The following is a 16,604-nucleotide window of genomic DNA, read 5'->3' on the forward strand; positions in this document are numbered from 1 at the left end:
GCCGTGTACGGGAGCGGCCATCGGCGCATGCGCAGCTGTGCTTCTCGGGGCTGCCCGGACCTACGGCAGGCAGAGAGCCTGCTTCAGCCCCCCTCCTGCGCCCCCAGGCTCCCTCCCAGAGACTCCGCCCCCCTCCTGCGCCCCCAGGCTCCCTCCCAGAGACCCCGCCCCCCTCCTGCGCTCCGAGCCCCCTCCTGCCGCCAGACTCCCTCCCAGAGGCCCCTCCCACAGACCACACCCCTTCCTGCCCCCCGACTCCCTCCCAGAGCCTGCACCTCCTTCCATAGCCCTTCCCCAGTGCTGAAGCCCCTCCCAGAGCCTGGACCCTGCAACCCCTCCTGCACCCAACTGTCTGCCCCAGCCCTGAGCCCCTCCTGGACCCCGCACCCCTTCCTGCACCCAGACTCCCTCCCAGAGCCTGCACCCCAACTCCCTGCCCCAGCCTTGAGCCCCCTCCTGCACTCAAATTCCCTCCCAGAGCCTGCACCTTCTCCCACACCCCTGCCCCACCCCAAACCACCTCCTGCACCCCAGCCCTGAGCCCCTCCAGCACCCAAACTCCCTCAGAGACCGCACCCACTCCTACACCCCTGCCCTGAGCCCGCTCCTGCACCCAAATGCTCTACCAGAGCGCATACCCCTATTCCAGCCCTGAGGCCCCTCCCAGAGCCTGCACCCCACCCCTCTGCCCTAGCCCTGAGGCACGTCCAACACCCAAATTCCCTTCCAGAACCTGCACCCTGTACTCCTCTTGCACCCCTGCCTCAGCCCTGAGCTCCATCGCATAGTCTGTGACTCTGCCATAGCCCGGACCCCGCACCCCCTCCTGGACCCCGCACCCCTTCCTGCACCCAGACTCCCTCCCAGAGCCTGCACCCCAACTCCCTGCCCCAGCCTTGAGCCCCCTCCTGCACTCAAATTCCCTCCCAGAGCCTGCACCTTCTCCCACACCCCTGCCCCACCCCAAACCACCTCCTGCACCCCAACCCTGTGCCCCAGCCCTGAGTCCCCTCCTGCACCCAAACTCCCTCCTGGAGCCTGTACCCCCTTTTGTACCCCAGAGCCTTTACCCCAACCCCCAGCCTCCTCCTAGACCCTACACCCCAAACTTTCCTGCATCCCAACCTGCTGCCCCAAACCTGAGCCTCCGCCTGCACCCCAACTCCTAGCCATGAGCTTCCTCCTGGAACCTGCACCCCGAACTCTTTCTTGCTGCCCCAATCCTGATCCCCCTCCTGCACTGAAACTCTCTCTCCCAGAGACCACACTCCGTCCTGTGCCCCTGCCCCAGCCCCTCTCAGAGCTTGCTCCCCCTCGTGCACCCCAACCACCTGCCCCAGCCCAGTGAAAGTGAGTGAAGGTGGGAGAGAGCAAGGGAGGAGGGATGCAGTGAGTGGGGCAGGGGTGTGGCCTCAGGGAAGGGGTGGGGCAGGGGTGTTTGGGTGTGTGTGATTAGACATTTGGCACCCCTACTTGGGCCCCTGGAGACAAACAGCGGTGACCTCCCCTCCCAGCAGTGCAGGGGCCCTGCTCCTGAGTGGAGTTGGGTGTGGGGCGTGTCTGCCAGCGCAGGAGAAGCTGGCAGTGGAGGGGGAGATTGAGCTGTTGGATGAACAGCAGCAGAGAGGCTCTCACACAGGGAGACATGCATTCCTGGCCAGAGAGACCTGGTTCTAGCGGACAACAATACAGCCAAGGCCCAGCTGATAGCCCAGTGCACCCACCTTGCGGCTTGGACAGTGCCCCACCACCACCCAAGGCCCCGAGTGCACACAGGCAACAACTGTAAAAGACCTTTTATTTCCAGCACTCATGCTGAGTCCATACCAGTATTAAAAACAAGAAGGAAGACAAGCAGCAGGGTTTGCTTGAACAGCCCACAGTCCCCTACTTCCACCCCATCTATCTGGCTGAACATCTCTGTGGCCTTGGGACCCAGTAAAGGGGTGAGATGTCAGAGCCTGTTTTCCGGATCAATCGGGTGCACATTGCAGGCCTTCTCAAAGGCAGTAAGGAAGGCATCTATATCCTCCCTTTCCTTAAACTGGGGCAGCAACTTTATATTGGAATTCCCTGCATGCTTGGCCACCCTGGGACCATCCCCACTCACCGTGGTAGGGGTCCCTCTGCCTTTCACTCTGCCATCGCCAGTTCATGAGTCTCTACTCTTCCCCATGCTTTCGCTGTCTCTCACTGGCCTCCCGTTCTTTCAGTTTCAGCTCCACAGATGGGGAACTTGGCCATGAACATCCCCTGCTGGCCTGGGAGGTGGGTCCAAGGATCACCTGGCTGCTCTCAGCCCCTCCCATGGCTTCAGTTGGGTCGGGCTGGTGCAGTCTCTAAGGCTGTCTGGCTGCTCCCAGCCTCTGTCATGGCCCCAGCTGGGTCAGGAACTAGCTCCTTAGAGCGATCCTCCTCTTCCAACTAAGCAATCAGCTGGGCCTTAGTGAGCTTTCCAATGTGCAGCCCTCTCTCTGCACAGCTCTACAATGTCCTCCTTAAGGAGATGGTGATACGCCATCTCCACGCTCTTCCCACGTGGTCACAGACTCACAGGCCTGTGCTCTCTCAGCTCCCCACGATCCCTGGGAGGAACCCCTTCAGTGCGACAGCCCTTCTCAGGGGTCCACTCTCAGGGTTAAGCCGTAGGCTCCTCTGCCTCCTGGAACTGCACCTCTCTGAGCCTTCAGCACGCTTGGCTCTTGCTAATCCCCCTTTGTTCTCCTGCTCCTCCGTCACTCACTGCAGGATGCTTTGTCCGTGGGGTACAGTTTATCCCACTTCTCCCACCAGTTGTCACGGAGCCACAGGTCCGTTGCGCTGGAACTGTTCTGTATGAAGCCAGCCAGGACTCTGGGGTGGCGTGACTCCCCTCAGGCCATGCTGGCCAGGGCAAAAAGCCACCTTGGCTACGGCCTTCCTAGTCTGACCTTGGAGCATTCAGCATCCCTGTTCACACCGTACACTTCCCCATGGGGGGCATACCTGGACAGGACCTCTGGGGAGGCCATAGGGCCCTGCATCCCAACTCCGCAGTCAGCCATGACTCTCAGCCAGTGTTGTAAAACAAGGTTTATTAGTCGACAGGAACACCGAGTAGAACAGATATTGTTAACACAGAAATCAGTGACTTTCAGCAAAGTCCATCTTGGGGGATTCCGGGGCCGGATGCCCTGGGCTCCCCCTCTTCCAGTCCCACACAGCAGATGGCCCTGGATCCCGCTGTCTGGCCTCCCCCACATCCCTTGCTCCTCCTCCGGTCTTTGTCTTGCTTCCCAGGTAAAGTGTCACTTGGTCGCATCCTCCTCCTGGGTCTCAGGTTACAAAGGGCATCGGCCATCACCTATATGCAGGCAGCTGAGGGCCTCAGCAAAAGTCACACACCCAATTCCCACCACCTTTACCCAGTTCCTAGGGCAAAGGCCTAACACTTGGCGGGTTTGCAGGACCTTTTACCAGTGAAAGAGCCTCCCACTGTAATATCCTTGTCCTCTGTTTATTGACCATTACCAAGCAGAATACACATGCTAAACATACAGTGCTCTGCTCACCGGTCCTGATCAGGCTGGCGGCCTTTCCCTGCTGGCCCCGCAAGGTCAGTCTCATCTGGTTGCTGCAGGTCACAGTCGTGCAGAGGATTCTTAGCAGCTTTGATCTTAGGCTGTGTCGTCTTCTTCTTCTGGAGGGAGGGATAGCTCAGTGGTTTGAGCATTGGCCTACTAAACCCAGGGTTGTGAGTTCAATCCTTGAGGGGGCCATTTAGGGATCAGGGCAAAAATTGGGGATTGGTCCTGCTTTGAGCAGGGGGTTGGACTAGATGACCTCCTGAGGTCCCTTCCAACCCTGATATTCTATGATTCTGTTCTTTCTTCCTGCAGGTCTCCTTCTTGGACCCCAGTTTATACAGTGAAACTTGAATCCTGCTTCGCTAGACTTTAACCAATCATTGTACTGAAATCTATCTAACCAATCCTAACACATTGTAACAAAATTCTCTAACCATTCATACCCCACCACCTTAATTTACACCTAGCGAAATCAATTATGTCACTGACAGAAACAAAGAACCAAGCAGAGACCGGACAAACAATAGAAAAGTGAAGAAGTACTTGTGGCACCTTAGAGACTAACCAATTTATTTGAGCATGAGCTTTTGTGAGCTACAGCTCACTTCATTGCATCCGATGAAGTGAGCTGTAGCTCACGAAAGCTCATGCTCAAATAAATTGGTTAGTCTCTAAGGTGCCACAAGTACTCCTTTTCTTTTTGCAAAGACAGACTAACACGGCTGTTACTCTGAAATAGAAAAGTGGGGACCATAAAGACAAAACAATAAAGAAACTATTGATCGGAGATTTCTTGCCAGACAGATGCCATCAAACTAAGTTTTCTTTAACCATCTTAAGATCTGTTTCTTTATCTGGTGATAGTGGGTGTTATTAGGACAGGATCTCTTTCTTAACAGCCTGATATTACATTGTTTTGCCCATATGCAAAGATGCACAAGTGGTTCCCATCCAGAGCAGACTGCAGAGAGGCAGGAGGAGCAGGTGGCGGAGGAAGGCATGCTCCAACATGCTTCACGCTGGAGTACCTGCACCACAAAGGAGTCTCTGCAGGGCCTGGAGGCGGAAGACATGGACCTGGCTACGAAGGCAGACCAGGTCCTGTCCTCCCTTCTCCAGGGGAATACTCAGGACCCCTGCAGACACCCAGTGCAGTCCTGGCCAGAAAAACTCCAGAGCTGTCCTGTGGAGCCTGGCCAGGATCCCTGCGACCGGGCTCAGGGTGTTGAGCCAGTGCCAGAGCAGGGACAGGACTAGCTGGTTCAGCACCAGTGCCCTCCCGCACAGGGAGAGACACTGGAGCAGTCCTGTCCATCTCCCTCGCCACTCACCCATCCTGGCCTCCAAACCCTGCCAGTTCTCTGGCAGAGAAGGATGAGCGGCAGAAAGGTAAACATCGAGACAGAGCAGTGGACCCGCGCTCCTCCAAATGGCTTGAAGCGCGGGTGGGGTGCATATAGTGAGACCTTATTGGATACCCTGGGAGGTGGGTGAGCACAAGGAGGGACCTCTGGACCTGGATTCCAACTGATTGCGTGGGACAACTAATGAGAAAATAGGGTCGGGAGTGATGGTCACAGGTTAAAAACAAGGGTACCAGATGGAGACACCGAGGAGAGAACCCTGGACAGCGCCCACTGCTCCTCAAAGCTGTTGAGGGAGCCAGCGGACGCTGCCCAGTAAAACTCTGCCCGGAGACGTGAGACTAGGGAGGAACAGAAATAGGCCCCATAGTTGCAGAGCACCCCCTCGTCCAACATCCTCCTCCTGGTGTTATAGATGGTAACTTTGGCCAGAGCCAGGAGGAGGTTGATGAGGAGGTCTCACGACTTCGTGGGGCCATAGATAGGGTGTGCGAAAATGAACAGGTGTGGGGGGAAAAATGCAGCCAGAACCTCAACAAGAGGTTCTGGAGGAGCCGGAATAGGGGCTGCCACATGGTGCATTCGAGGTAGGCATGTGCCAGGCTCTCCCTCACTCTGCAGAAGGGGCAGGCCTCGGGAATGGGGGTGAACCACACCAGATACACACCCGTGCTTACAGCTCCATGAAGGAGTTGCCAACCGATGTCTCTGGTGGGCCGTGGGACCAAGGTGGAATAGAGGCTGGCCCACCGGGGCTCCTCACCCTCCACAGGTGGTAAATAGTCCCGCCCCTTGGAGTCGTGGCGGGATAAGAGGGTGAGGACATGCAATGTGTGGAGCACGAGCATGTACAGTTGGTCCCTGGGTGTGGTTTGGAAGCGAACCGGCTGCAGGGAGCATAGCCGGCTTGGAGTATGGGAGCAGGGAAGTTCAATGTACCTTTCCCAGCTTGAGCCAGACATCCTCTAGTCTGCATCTGATACCCACGTCCAGATCCATTTCTTCCTCTTGCTCCTCTGCTGTCCATTGCACCTCTCTGTCCCCTTCCTCTAACATGTCATAGTGCAGCGGGCCCCTTTCCTCCCAGCTCCCCTTGGAGATCTGGGGGCCCAGTTGTTGGCAAAAGTTACCGCCTGTACAGGCTCCATATTCCTGTCCTTATTTCCTTTTCCCGCTTGTCCCTGCATGTCTTGAAAAACTACAGCTTCTCGAAAAATTTCATGTTTTAACTCTGGGTATCCCCTAGCTGGATCTATGGGTCCTAAAATTACCTTCATTCTTGAATTCAAACCATCTAACAATGCAGTCTTAAAAGCTAAAGTATTGAAATCCAGTGGGATTCCAGTTACTACTGGCACAACCCCAGCAGCCATGGCCAGTATCTCCTTTTTAATGACATACGATTCCGGGGAGTCACAGAGGCTGTGTTCTGTTACATGGAACAATTTCCCCAGTTGTTGGGCAGACATCACTACTTTCATTACTGTATTCACCCAGTCCCATCTGGTAGCAAGAACACCGTTTACACCTAACCGCTCAACTGCCATCTCAACAGGTAACTATGTAGAAGATACTGTAGACATATCTTCAACTTGTATTAATGAACTCCCTGAAGTTCTGTCCTCCCAAAACTACCTTGACAGCAAGAAGAGAATCCATGCAGAGTCAAGAGCACCCACAGCTCCCACTAATTTGAACAGCTGTGCATACTCAGCCCTGCTGGGGATAGACCCTACTGCATGGATACTCAGAGGTAGCTAAATAAGCAGACTCCAGCTTGGAAATCGAATCCTTGGTATGTTACTAGGATGAGGACTTGTAACTGCCTTGCTGATAAGGAATCATCTGTAAGGGAAGAATACTTAGTTCCTACCTTGGAGATCTGAGGAGTAGGTGTACAAAGAAAGGCATACTACTCTTGTTTCAAAGCCTCATGGGAACTCAACCTGTTGGAATAGTAGATGGGATTCCAGATTCCACTTCCACCACTTGTGAGCTGATTGGACATACTAAAAACTTGGGATCGGCCAGTTTGGAAACTCTGCAGAGATGCCAACAACCAGCATTGTGTTGCTCAGTAAGTCCACAGCACTTCTACTAGTCTGTCACATCCCACATGACCTCTTTCATTCACACCCAGTGAATTACTATCAGCAAATCCCACATTAGCAAACAGTGGAACAGGAAGAGACAGCCACCAATAGATCTAGAACAATCAGGTAGCACCCTTGCTTCCTCATCCTCTCACCGGAGTTGCGGGGTACTTTCTCAGTGCTGCTACGAAATCCAGTTTCTTGTATTCATTCCCAGGTTGGCTTTCTGTGTGCTGTTTAATCATAGATTCATAGATTCATAGACTTTAAGGCCAGAAGGGACCATCATGATCATCTAGTCTGACCTCCTGCACATTGCAGGCCACAGAACCTCACCCATCCACTCCTGTAAGAGACTCCTAACCGCTGGCTGAGTTACTGAAGTGCTCAAATCATGGTTTAAAGACTTCAAATTACAGAGAATTCACCATTTACACTAGTTGCAACCTGCAAGTGACCCGTGCCCTATGCTGCAAAGGAAGGCAAAAATCCCTCAAGGTCTCTGGCAAAATTCCTTCCCTACCCCAAATATGGCGATCAGTTAGAGCCTGAGCATGTGGGCAAAACCCACATTGCTGAACCATACTAGACTAATACATCACTTTGGCTCCAATTTTGCAAGGATTTAGGTGCTTAAAGTTAAAACCTGGATAGAGAGGAGGGTGCTTTGAATTAACAATTGCCACTATCTCATTTGCAAACTGGTGTGGTTTCTTTCTACTCCATTTAGACATCTCAGTGCAAACACAACAGGCTGCTCTTCCTGCACATTTAGTTGTCCCAATGTGTTCTGAAGAACATGCTTGGGCACTTGACTAAACGATTCAGAACTGGAGAATTTGTGATCTGTTTTTTCACTGTTTGAATGCCTCCCTATGTCTGTGATCCTAATGCCTGGGAATGTTATTTTCAACCATTCCTTTGAAAAAAAATGTGCACGACTCCTATATCCTAGGGCTTTTTGATTAGGTAAGGGACATTTGCTCAACGGATGGTCCCTCTCTCTGAAGTTTGCTACTTGGGTAATAAGGACCATAGATTTGTCTCTGGCCCATGCTGATGAAAGCTGTTCATGGAACTTGAAAGGATATCATCTGAGCAGAAATGGAAGTCAACTGGCTTTGTTACCTGACCAGCAGTTTGCTTCGCAGGTTGTCCTAAAAAGGAGAAAACCCCATGAGACTGATACTGAGGAGGAACAGTTTATGCTCATCCAAATCCTGTGTTCTCTATGGAGTTATGTGCATTCTATCAGGCCTGCAAAGCCATCCTTAGCCCTTTATATTTCACAAGATAGTTAAGCTGTGTTTCCAGGTAGATTTGTGGCCTAATAAACTTTAGACATGCCATTTGATATGGTTCCAGAAATATGCTGTTAAAAATGTGGAAAAATCTTTTTTGGTGGATACATCTACCTCTGTCTATTTGATGATGGTCATGCTGTCTGCTACATGGTGCACAGGTCTGACTCAGACTCAGGTAGAGTTACATCTGCAAGAAGGCAGATGATGGTTGTAGACAGCTCATCCCCAACACTTAAATACTAAAGAACTTGAAATGGTTAAAAGCCTCAGTCCTGAAGTTATGGGGAAGGGGAGGGTCTGGAGACTAAGGCCTTGTCTACAGTGAAATTAATGCAGATTAAGGTAGGGTGTGAATTTAAAGCAGAGTAGTATTCCTCACTAACTCCTTGTGTGAGTGCTCTTATCCTGGGTTAACCCAATCCACTTGGATTACAGTAATATGGAATAAAGCCCTTATTCCAGAAATAAGAGCATCCACACAGGGAGTCAAAAAGAAAAGGAGTACTTGTGGCACCTTAGAGACTAACCAATTTATTTGAGCATAAGCTTTCGTGAGCTACAGCTCACTTCATCGGATGCGTTCAGTGGAAAATGCAGTGAGGATGTTTTATACACACAGACCATGAAAAAATGGGTGTTTATCACTTCAAAAGGTTTTCTCTCCCCCCACCCCACTCTCCTGCTGGTAATAGCTTATCTAAAGTGATCACTCTCCTTACAGTGTGTATGATAATCAAGGTGGGCCATTTCCAGCACAAATCCAGGGTTTAACAAGAACGTCTGAGGAACAGTGGGGGGAGGGGGGGGAAGAAAAAACAAGGGGAAATAGAAAAGGAGTACTTGTGGCACCTTAGAGACTAACCAATTTATTTGAGCATGAGCTTTTGTGAGCTACAGCTCACTTAATCGGATGCATACCGTGGAAACTGCCAAGGACTGAGGAACAGTGGGGGAGGGGGGGTAGGAAAAAACAAGGGGAAATAGGTTACCTTGCATAATGACTTAACCATTCCCAGTCTCTATTCAAGCCTAAGTCATTATGCAAGGTAACCTATTTCCCCTTGTTTTTTCCTCCCCCCCCCCCCCCACTGTTCCTCAGATGTTCTGGTTAAACCCTGGATTTGTGCTGGAAATGGCCCACCTTGATTATCATACACACTGTAAGGAGAGTGATCACTTTAGATAAGCTATTACCAGCGGGAGAGTGGGGTGGGGGGAGAGAAAACCTTTTGAAGTGATAAACACCCATTTTTTCATGGTCTGTGTGTATAAAACATCCTCACTGCATTTTCCACTGAACGCATCCGATGAAGTGAGCTGTAGCTCACGAAAGCTCATGCTCAAATAAATTGGTTAGTCTCTAAGGTGCCACAAGTCCTCCTTTTCTTTTTGCGAATACAGACTAACACGGCTGCTACTCTGAAACAGGGAGTCAAAGTTACCCCGTGCAGACAACCCCTGAGCAGCAGCTGGAACTCAGAGCTACTTCTGCACTGCCCCACAGTTTGGACTACAGGTTTTGTATCCCTGTCCATCAATGGCTATTAGCCAGGATGGACCTATCCTCAATGAAGTTATCTATTTCTTTTTTTTTAACCTTCTTATAGTCTCGGCCTTCACAACATCCTCTGGCAAGGGGTTCCACAGGTTAACTGTGCTTTGTGTGAAGAAATACTTCCGTTTGTTTGTTTCTGAATCTGCTGCTGGGGCAAGGCACCTCTTTTTCTCTCGCCAGCCTTAGCATTTTTCCCCTCTGGTAATGGTGGGCCTGGGGTAATCAGTCCTAATCAGGCAGGGTTTGCCTTCCCCCTTCAGTGCTCCCTTGGTTGTGTCTTCAGGGCATGCCTGAGGGTAAGCCTAAGAGGCGCTCCTTCCCCACTCAAGAAAGGGAAATAGTCCCATAGACCCAACAAAGGGTGATACCTTTCCCTGCCTCCTCGCTGCCATCCTGTTGTTTGTCCTGGGGTGTCAGTCCTTCTCCTAGCTGGCACTTGGGCTTGTCTGCTTCCCTTATGGGAAGGAACATGACCTCTCCTCCTGGAGAAGCTAATTCCCTGCTGCTACAAGCCTGGTAATAGCTGGTGTCTGTCTCTCTCTCCTCTCTTTTTCTCACTGGAGGAGGGGTTTTAAAAGGTCTCAGGCAGCCCTTACTTGGATTCAATTAATTTGAGGTAACCCCTTCTCAGTTTGTAGGAGAAAGGGCCTTTAACATTCTAGGGCTAACATATCTGCCTTCCACTACCTTCTTGCAGCCGTCCGCCCTGACTGTATCACACCGCCTATTAATTTCATTTGGTGATCCCAGTTCTTGTGTTATGAGGAGTAAACAACACTTCCTTATTTACTTTCTCCACATTTATAGACCTCTCTCATACCCCCCTTAGTCATCTCTTTTTCTAAGCTGAAAAGTCCCAGTCCTATTAATCTCTCCTCATATGGCAGCTGTTCCAGCTGTTCCCCTCATCATTTTTGTTGCCCTTTTCCAATGCCAGTCTATCTGTTTTGAGATGGGACAACCACATCTGCGCGCAGTATTCAAGCTGTGGGCGAACCATGGATTTCTACAGAGGCAACATGACCTTTTCTGTCTGATTATCTGTCCCTTTCCGAATGATTCCCAACATTCTGTTCTTTTTTTTGACTGCCCCTGCACATTGAGTAGATGTTTCCAAAGAACAATCCACAATGACTCCAAGATCTTTCTTGAGGGGTAACAGCTAATTTAGAGCCCATCATTTTATAGTTGTGTTACAAATTACACCTGGTAGGACACGCACACAAATGCTGCGAATTACACCTGGTAGGACACGCACAGTTCGAATCTAGGCTGAGGCACATAAACAAAGTCCACAACTGCAGAGTTCCCAAAAAACACCAAGTTTATTACGCTCGAGCTTGGTGCCCCCCTGCTAACCAGGAGGGGGCCCCGAATACAGATTATACAAAGGTTATATACCTCTTAGCAAAGCATGTTGCCCTCATGCATCAGAAACCTTAGCCAATAAACAAACCCTTTTCTTATCTACCACCTATCCCTGCTTGCTCGTGCTAAACTAGTATGTTAATTACACAGCATGGTCCTAAAGCGATGCATCAGTAATTTTTATTATCAGGATGGGAGGCCTCACATCAAAGGCCAGGAGATAGGGAGTTAGAGACGGACAAAGAACAGATACCGGGAGTCAAGGCAGGCTGGAGACCAGGAGGAGGATTTTCACGGGAATGCAGTATCTAAGGAACACTCCTCCTGGTGCATGATGTGCTTGCTTTTAGACAATGGTGGGCCCCAAACCAAAATGGAGTCACATGTGCTAACTTTTCCTTAACAGTTGGGATGATGTTTTCCAATGTGCATTACTTTGCATTTATCAACATTGAATTTCATCTGCCAATCTTGTTTTGGGCTGACTGTCTTCTGGATACCCTACTGCAGGAAAGAGCAGTGTCAAGTCTCCCATGTGGTCTTTGGGAAGGACAGTCAGTCCCACATAATGTATTTCAATATTTCCTGGAAAGAGTCACTGAAATCCAGACAGCACTACATACGGATATGCTTCAGAGGAGACTAACAGCAGCTAATTGTTACACTGCAAGTTGGAAACCTAAAATCACTCCTGTGATTTGTACTATGGTACAAAGCCCCTGGCACATCTAGGTTGCAAGTCTGAACTCAGCCTCACTCAGTAGCAACTTTTGAGTATTACCATTACTCTTCCACCTTCAGTCCAATTCCAGATACCCACACATCCTGGAAGTCACCAGCGCACAACGGGGTTATCTCAGCCACCAGGTATGAAACTGAACCACCTTCTTACCCCTACAGATGGGGCCTCCGGGTTAGGAAATAAGCACACTGACAGGATATCATGCACAAGTTCACACAGCTGCTGCATGTGGTGGATTAAGCAGATGTCAGTCTCCAGTTATATCAATGCGGGACCATTCATGAAGAGTTGATACTGCTATGTCATCATTGCCCACCTAATCCAGGACACTAAGGGTCCCTCCCCCTGCCATGTGGGAAGAACCACTGGACCCAGGACTCAACTAAATACGGGGCACAACTGAGAAATAACAGGGCAGGGAGTGGAGATCACGGGTTCAAAACTAGGGATCCAGAGGGGGATACTGATCAGAGAACTCCAGTGCTCCTGAAAGCAATCTCCTCCCAGACATCCCACTCCAACTGCTCTATCACCCCATCCCTCTGCTGGCTGGCGCCCTGGGTATAGTCACGGCAGAAGAGCCAGGCGCGCATCTTCCCCACATCCCACCACCACCAGGCCGAGGGAAAGGCACGCCGCTGCCCTCGCCAGGCTATCCAGAACTCCTGGAAGGATGTCACGAAGTCACGTCCTCCAGCAGGCTCTAAGTGAAATGCCAACAGGCTGGCCCTGGGCTCTCTGAGGTGAGAGAGGCCGTCACGGCCCACCAGATGGTGGTCCGAGAATGGGGCCGACTGCATGCTGGAGGAGTGGACCCATGCAAGATGGGAGCATTATAGATAAATGCAGTCCAACCAGGAGTAGCGCAACCTATTGACTTCCATCTGGACATAAGTAAAGGTGGAATTGTCGTCCTGGTGGTGGCCGAGCCAGATGTCCACCAGGGAGTGACGATGGACGATCTCCGGGAGGACGCCCGCGGTGACCTGGCTGCTCTTGGTTCCAGAGCGGTCCCGCCCAAGCCCAGGCACTCACAAGGATGGCAGATGCCTGCTGATAGAAATACACCCACTCCTCACCTGATGTCGGGGTCTAGATATTGACCAGAGTCAACGTCAACCCCTCCACGCAGGCCTGGAAGTGCAGCAGGCGACCCAGCATGACCTCAGCGACCCTCAGCACCTCAGGCCATAGGACAGGGGAGAACAGGGGGGCCACCCTAACCAAATGAGCGCTGAGATGACTGAAATACATCCCGTCCCCCCATTCCAACTGACCGCGGCGGTTGGATCCATGTAGGTTTCCTGCAGGAAAATCACAGAGTAGCCTCCCACCCCACTCCCAAAGGCAGGAGAGCACCTGGCACCTGCGGAGGCCCACCCTATAGCCCTGGATTTCATTGTGAGGGCTGGGGTGGATCCTTGTGGGCAGGAGTGCTGGCGGCCCGTATTGGCCCCTGCAACAATCGGTGACTGACCTTGCCCAGGGATGGCCCTGCTGCCCCTCTCCTCCACGGGCCCCGCTGGACTGCATACGACAGAGGCAGGGCCCACCTGCTTGTCTGGGCGCGACTTGGGGGGCTACCCCCGGGGCCCGAGCGGGAGCAATGGCAGAAGGAGGAGGGGTGACTATAGGAGCCGGACAGCCAGGGTTGCCGGCGATGGCAGGGCCAGTGCCCTCCCAGATCTCGGGGGTCCCAGGCACCCCTCCATGCTGGGCCAGGGGCCAATCCCTCTGGATGTGCCCCGTCACCCGGCAGAAGTAACAGCAGGCATCCCACGAGGAGTAGTGCGCCCGGTAATGGACTCCCTGTTGGGGCACCAGAAAGGATGTCACAACTGCCTCTGCGTCACGCGCTGCCGGGGGCCGTTGCATTTGGACCTGCCAGCAGAAGGACAGAACGTGATGGAGGGCAGGGTCCTTGCAGCCCAGTGGGAGAGGGCTGATGACAGATAGGGGATTTTCCCAGGGTGCAGCAGAAGGGCAGCATTGGGAAGGAAGGGCAGGACGGAAGTGAAAACCACCCATATGCCCAGGTCCTCAAGGGGCAAAATGGGACAAACATCCTCCCCGGCCCTTCTCCACTGCCACCTGGGCAGGGGCCTCCCATGCCAGGAAAACGACGACCTTCCTGTACATCTTGGAGGCCGCCACCAGGACCGTGGGCCCCACCACCCATGCCAATGCCTGCATGTAGGTCTCCACATGGGGCGAGGTGGGCACCAGGAGGCAACAGACGCCGTGCTTCCTGGGTGGGGAGGGGACCCTGGCCACCAGGGATGGAGCTGGAGGCGGCGGTTGGGGAAGATGCTATAGTGGCGTGTGGAGGGGCTGTGGCCATCTGCGCGTACGCTCTGGGGGCCAAGGGGGGGTGCCCCTGGAGCTGGTGGAGGGAACAGCAGGGGAGGCTTCACTTTCGGGGCGGGGCTCTTCCCCTGGCCCTTTTTACCGGCCAAGGGGGTTCCCCCCCAACCCAGAGGAGGTAGTGGCCATGGCAGTGGTGGCGTCTGGACTCGTGTCCCCTGGCGTCCGCAGCACCTGATCAGAGGCAGAGAGGCTGGCGATGGTCGAGAGGTTAGCCCCAGGGAGAGATGGGAGTTAGCAGAGGGGGGCCACCCATAGGTTTCCCCACCATTTTGGCAAGGGGCAGGAGGTGGGGGGGAGGGAAAAGGTCTTCCACTCCTCCCCGCTAGGCTGTGGGCAGGGGAGGAGAGGGCCAATGGGTTGGTGCGCAGGGAGGCCAATTGAGGCAGGGAAGGGGGGGATACCAACTCCTCCAGTGCACTAGGAAGGGGAGGGACCACAATATCATTGTGGGGGGTTCAGTGAATGGGGGGTGCAATGGAAAAGGGACACAAGCACTTAGGGAGGAGGCCTGGGCGCATGAAACACGGGGACTGAGTGAGCAGGGGAGCAATGGGAGGTTAGGGAAAAAGGAGACCCAACTGGAAACAGGCGGGGGTGGGGAGCTGGAGAGGCACAGGGACAAGCTCTGAAGGCTGGGGCAGGGCAGGCAAACTAACAGTCCAGAGCTGCAGGGGGAGGGGGGCGCAAACTAACAAAAAACTCTTAAGGGACCAAGGCAGAAGTGGGGGTGGGAAACAAAATGGACAACAAGGGGAAGACAGCAAGGGAAGGGGGGCAAATTCTGTAGGGGGGGCAGGGACAAAAAAGGGTGGGGGAGAGCCCACCAGCCAAATGCAACTGGGGGGGGGGCAAGTCCGAGGAGAGGAGGCACGTGCACCCACGTGCGCTTGGGAAGCAGCCTCTGCTTGCTGCTGCAATCTGTCCCAGATGGTGAGAAGCGTGAGCAAACAGCCACGTCGAGGGGCGAAGAGCAGGTCCAGATGGTAATGGAGGTGATGGGTAGTGGTGATGGTGTAGGGGGGAGCAGATGGGCTGGGGGAGGGATCCATACCTCTCCCCCTGCTCCCCACAGCAGCAGTAGCTGCCACCCCCACAGGAGCAAAGATGGAAAGTCTCTTAGTCCAGCAACATAAACCCCTTGCACAGTGTCCCGTCCTCCTCCTCCTCCGCACAAGGCTCCGAAGCAACAGCAGCGCCAGCCAGCACAGACCCCAGGGATGCTGGTGGGGTCAGTCACTTCCCTCCAGAGGGCAGGCCGGCAGGGCCCCCCGCACAGCTGCAGCAGCCGCAGCCAGGGAGACCTCCAACCAGCAGGGCAGCCAGAGCAGACTGGACAGCCACTGGAGTGAAGCCGAGTGGCCTCCCTCCGACCCAGAGAGGGAGGGACAACTGTGAGTCTACCACACTTGGCGGAGAACACGGGTAGCGACCCTGCCCCTGTGAGAAGGAGTCTTAAGCAAGTCAGGCTCCAGTGGTTCCTTTAACAACAGTGGAGATGGACAAACTCAAATTCCTGGCCAAGAGCCAAGAGCAACTGGTGCAACAGCTGGGGGCCCAGCAACAGCAGCTACTTCGTGAGCTGTGGGCCCAACATTGTCAGCAGCAGCAGTGCCCCCAGCACCTGGCAGCCTTGCTGCCTGGTCCCATTAGGTCCCAGCCCATGGGAGCACCTGGCCCCACCATGCCAGTGCGACTGGCCAAGATGAGACCCAAAGACGACCCTGAGGCTTTTCTTGTGACACTTGAGCGGGCTGCGTCGGTGGCTGGAAGGCCTCCCGACCAATGGGCCACCCTCCTCACCCCGCACCTGACATGGGCAGCTCAAACCGCCTCCTGGGGGCTCCCGAATGATGAGGCCAGGGATTATAGACAAGTGAAAGCAGCCATCTTAGACTCCTTGGATATCACTCTGGAAACCTTCTGGTGGCGATTCCACGAAAAGGTCTGTCCAATGGGCGCCAGACCCTAGGTTGTGGCCCAGGAGTTGAAGGATGCCTGCTGGAGGTGGCTGCAGCCCGAGCGACAGACCGCGAACGACGTTACCAAACAGACTGTCCTGGAGCAGTTTGTGCACATCCTCCTGACCCGAGAGAGGGCCTGGATCCTCCAGCACCAGCTGACGACGCTGAGCATGGCCATCGCTCTGACGGAGGACTTCTTAGCCACGGAGACTCTGATCGGGCCAGCGATGCAGGTCCCAGCATCGGGGCCGGGCACCCCGAGACCCGAGAAGAAGTCTGGGACC

The 16,604-nt window shown here is 53.5% G+C and overlaps 1 long non-coding RNA gene across 3 annotated transcripts in view; it reads left to right on the plus strand.

Annotated features, from left to right (window-relative positions):
* The window catches only part of LOC144274390 (uncharacterized), a 29,999-nt gene that overhangs the window by 771 nt on the left and 12,624 nt on the right, over nt 1-16,604 (plus strand). The window lies entirely within an intron of this gene.

Source organism: Eretmochelys imbricata, chromosome 14 (assembly GCF_965152235.1).
Source record: "Eretmochelys imbricata isolate rEreImb1 chromosome 14, rEreImb1.hap1, whole genome shotgun sequence".
In the NCBI taxonomy this organism is placed as follows: Eukaryota; Metazoa; Chordata; order Testudines; family Cheloniidae; genus Eretmochelys; species Eretmochelys imbricata.